The sequence below is a fragment of the Ceratina calcarata genome, unplaced genomic scaffold, assembly GCF_001652005.2.
Source record: "Ceratina calcarata isolate Rehan_Ccalc_2016 unplaced genomic scaffold, ASM165200v1 scaffold369.2, whole genome shotgun sequence".
Classification (NCBI taxonomy): domain Eukaryota; kingdom Metazoa; phylum Arthropoda; class Insecta; order Hymenoptera; family Apidae; genus Ceratina; species Ceratina calcarata.
Window position 1 is genome coordinate 42,636 of NW_017160008.1, and position 5,272 is coordinate 47,907.

Below are 5,272 nucleotides of genomic sequence, written 5' to 3' on the forward strand. Positions count from 1 at the left end.
TGTATTAAAATGAATAATACATATGGCTGACACTTTTACACAATGCTACGAAGACCACATCGATTACGACGCGTTGCTTCTACTAAAAACGATGATAAAAGACTAAACGAATACGGCAGGTGTTTCTAAGCGATGCTCGCGCGTTTAGACGCGCAGCTGTTCCGTCGGCTGTATCTGATCGCCGAGTGGACTGATTTCGACTCGATAGTCCACCTCCCCTTCTTTTATATAAAAATGGCCAGCAATCTCGCCGTCCGCTTTTTCCTCGGACCTCCCAAGTTAAACGGTTTCTTTCGAAAAAGTTTCTTTCACTAAGACGCTCGATTCCGTCGAATAAAGACATGTTCATACGGTGTTGCCCGCGATTCCATGGAAGAGTAGCTTCGGTCGTTAGTGGAACGAATCTAGATTCCGACGGAACGGCGCGGGTAATTGGCGCGATAGTGGTCTCTGACAGAGGGGAACGAGCCGATGAAAGACTGGGAAGTCCAGCGGCGTTCGCGCGGCGATAATTAATACCGCGATTCAAGAATATGGCGCGAGAACGTGAGGAGAGATGAACGCATGGCAAGAAGAGTGCAACAGTGAGAATCCAATTTAAAGCTAGTATTATTCTACGAGCTACATGTATGTACGTGGAGATGTTCGAAGTTTAGGCAGAATTAAGATTCGAGTTGATTTTCAATGTAACAAATATTCATGAATTTAATTACAGATTATACCTTTGCAAATTTTATCAGTTCTTTCTGGATTTAACCAGAACTGCAAAGAGCTTTTCACAAAATTTCTTTATTTTTCCTAATAATTCTATAAACAATTCGAATTGTTTTTTGATTTTAATTTACTAAATCTACAATTACCGTACTTCCCACGTGCGACAACCTGTATATGGAGAAGGCGACGATAAAATCACGCGAGCGAGAAGTCGCTGGTGCTGTCCCCCGGCATTCGCCGATCGCAGTCGCGCTTGCCAGTGCTCCGTAGCGCGGCGTCTCCATTTCTCCCGGTTTTATCCGGCCTTTCCTCCTCGATCCGTCTCCACGGCCCTTCTTCCTTATCCTCTCGCGCTGTGTTTCTTCGCGCCAGCTCCTCCGAGCATGTGGCGCGAGAGAAAATTAATACTCGGCAAGTGCGCCGCCATAAAGCTTGCCCGCGACGCGGTAATTATGTAGGGCCCCGTATTATGCGCTCTGCGCTGCGCTCAGCCACGCTGCGCGAGCGAGCGATTGCTTTACGAGCTGCTACACCTAATAACAAAGGAGCACCGGTGTACACGATGACAAGTTGAAAACGTCCGAGGAATCGCGAGATCCAGCGCGTCGTCGCTTCTTCTTCCCACTTTTTTTCTTTCATACTGGCTTCGCTAATAACCCGGTTAATAATACTCCTCGAGCGCATTATAACACCCCCGAGCTACGGTCTAGTCCGGTGCCATTCGATATTCAATCTCGCGGTGATTACAATTAGTATTCGAGCTGTGAAGTGTTCTTCTTGCGCGGAACATCGGAACTAATAACGACAAACGAGACCTCGATTACACACGGACAGTGCCAATGTTATTTTGTTCTCAATTCACTTTTACGGTCGTTCGCAAACGCAGCTGTGGCTATTATTCTCCACTATTGAGTTTTATATCCCAGTCGTAATTTGCTAAATCCACTGTATTGTTTACGGGATTTTATTCGTTAAGCTATAAGCAGAGATTACGACATCTTCACTTCTTATAAAAATCGTGGAGATACTGAGAATTTCAGAAATATCACATCTGTCCTTAAAGTTCGAATGTGATTAGACGGCCGGTTTTATGAGTGTTCGTAGAAGCGTTAAATGTGGAGAAAGTATGAAGTTAAAAGTAGCTTGCACCACTTTGCTAAGTTTAAGTAGTCCGGCAGGTGAAACCGGATCCCGGTTATGTGTAACAGGAATCTAAAGGTATCATGACAAGAACGATCCGTCTCAATTTTTTTTCCTCTCGTATAAAAAGATATCCTAGCGTTTTGATTGCATTTTTTAATCGAAGAGTTTTGTAAATGACATTTCAAGTTTAATGATACTAGAAGGGATTACTTAAGGTTGGCTTCTCATTGAACTTAATTAGAAGCGCGCGGATTATGTTGTTCCCTTGTATTATATTCATTCTCCTTTAATGGAGTCATACAGGAAGCCGTTGTAATCATTCCCATCTCGTGAAACAGGAAGTGGCAAAAATTAAATTAAGCCGGAGATGACACGCATAACTGGTTTTTTGAAATGCAAGGTTGCTCTAGACTTTCATTAACATGAACCTGTCTTTTTCTATCAATTTTGATCCGCTTGTACAGTCAGTTTGAAAAGTCTTTATAAATGTAATGCTTGAATTGTATGAAGTACAACATGCATTATTACATATGATTGTCCATTTAATTGAATTTTTATCATTTTTCTATAATTTATAATTTTCGTCTGGTTGAAATACAAAAGTTATCAAATTACCTACGCTATAAAGTAATGCTTAATGCTAGAAATACAAGATGACTAAAGTTCATTACGAAGGTCAGTGAACGATGTTCCGAAAACCACTTTGCATTCGTACGAGCGGGTAGGATTCGCGTCCCGTCGATGATGCACGGACACATAGGTGCACAGTATACCTACTGATGCATACCTACATTTATCTGTCCTCAAACAAGCTCCCTCGCGAGGAGCATTGTCGTTCGCGGTTACAGCGGGCTCGGCTAAGCTCTTCGATCCGCTCGAGGAGGCAAGGAAACGGGGTAGGAAGAGAGGGTAGAGCAAGCGAAAGAAGAGTGGACAGCGAAAGAGGATCGAATCGCTGTACGTACCGAGGAGGCAGCGAGTGAGCCGAGAGTAGATGAATTATGTTAAACGCCTGTTTAAATACATGTACGCCTAGGGATACACACAGCGCGCGCGCGAGTCAAGGAGGCCGCGCGCCCCATTCGTCTTCTCGATTTATATTAAATCGCCCCTCGAATGACCCGACAACGCGGTCCGCGGTTTCTCGTTCTCTCTCTTTCTTTTATTGCCCAGGCCGTGCGCGCCGGCTCGCATTATTTTATTTATAACTCTCGGTAACAACTCCGCAACGACTGTACCTTGTTTGGATTAAAATACCGCGGAGTATAATACAGTTCCCGGTCACAAAATCGGGACCATTCAAAATATTAATTTGCTTTTTGATAAGTGAGGCTGAAACGCGTGAATGATTTTTTATAGCATTTATTTACGTATATGATACTATTTTTCATTAAATATCCACAGTAAATATCATCATTTATACTACTTGATAGCTTCGATACTTGGCGATTGCTAGAAATCGATTAATTCAATAGCCCGTGATGGGAATGAAAGAAGTTGCGTCGTCCTTGGCGCCGGTTCAAGGAAGACCGGGGACACCATTGTCTTCCACTGAACTTTGAACTTATCCGTGAACCCCGGACGCACAGTACACCTCGTTGATCAAGGCCGCACGCAAACGAGCTACACACAGTGCGCTTAATTTACAAAGGACACTTCTGAATGCCTCCAAATAGGGCATCATCGCTTCTCCGTCTCTGCTTATCAATCTAGAATCGACGGCGTCAGAGAATGTAGCAACCTTCGCACGTCACCCATTGCCCATAAAGATCGACACAAAAAGGGATTACTAAAAATCCTCTTGAACACGTTAAAATCTCTCTTGGTTCTCTAGTCGGTTTTACCATTTATCAAGAGATCCTGGCCGTGGACCGTAGGTACTCCCATCCTTCCTCGTCTTGTACATACTTCTTGACAGACGTCTACACGATTCTCGGTTCGATTTAAAGGCGGGAAGAACTGGCTCGAGCGGAGCGTGGCCGGTCGATCATAGCTGATTTACTTTATGACTTCTAGCGGTGTGTACCGGATCGCGGCAGATATACATTCAGGTGTAAAGGCGGCTTCCCCCGAGGAACCCTTGCGCCGCGCCGCGCGGACATTCGCGGAACAGGAAACCTGTAAGGTTAGCCGTGAACCATCCTCGATGATGTTCAATGGTTCCCTCGTGTGCAGGTGCACATGCTCGCTTCTCGGTACACCTCGCTCGGCGAGCATTCCTACGCATTTCGCGTCGTAAAATTAAAAGACCGTGTACGACACCTCGCCTTTCGCTTCACTTGAACATATGGACCATTTGTATTTTTTTTGTCTTCAATAATAGAATTCAATGATACGACCGAATTTATAGATATTTTCTAATTATTAAAACTTAACAATGTTGTTAAGATTGCGTTTGGGAAATTGATTGACGAAAGGAAATGAAAACAAAGTCACAGGAAAAGGTGCAATTAAGAAAATAAATTTTTGAACGAACTCCAAAATTGGTTTTACTTCCTCAGAGCTGCTTATCGCAGTTATAATTAAGCATTCGCTTTAACCAGGTGGAGAGGAACATAATTCAGAACGTAGGCACATAACTGAGCGGATATATATGAGAATAGAATTTTTTTACTCGTCCTCTTTTCACGCTAATCTTCCGCCGGCGATCGGCGATAACTCGCACAATGCTGGCTCACTATTACTAGTTCTAATTAGACGATACGTCCCCCGGGAGTTATCTAGATGTATAGTACGCGAGGACGTGCGCGATACAAATCAACGTGTCGATTCGCGCGATTCATCTTCGGGCGGGGTGAATCAGGATCCGCGCGATGCGCTGGCGCGAACGGCGAGTGCCGCGGGACACGCGTAGTACCGGTAATGATAATGAACATAAGCGAGGAGTGTGTAACTACGCGTTGGTTAGACTGCGTTCCGTCGGCGAAGGAGAAACGCGACGAACTGGAGAGGCTACGTCGGGAGGATGGATTCTGGCGAGCAAATAAACGATAAATATTAATTGAAATCGGCGAGATAAAACAAATGAATCCTTTTGCCACCGGGACGAACGCTGGTCACGAGCCAACCCGCTTTGGAGCGGAGGAAAAAAGAGGGCAAGAAACGCACAAAGAAGGAGCGCACGGCGAAGGAGTGGAAGAGTGGGCATAAAGATACGCGAAATCGTGGCTCGAATCACGGGAATGAGCAAGATAGAGACGGAGAGAGAGTCCGATGAAAAAAGAAACCTCGCGAGAAGAGGCAGAACGAGCAGAACAGAATAAGAGAGAGAAAGAGGGAGGGAGTTAGCCCGGTCAGGCAGAACGATGCCTTGGTGCGGCGGCTTCGACCAGTGATTTATATAGAATCATATCTCCATCTGAATGTCTTCATTTTTAACGCACGGCCGCGCAATCGTGCCCCTCTTGGCGAAGAT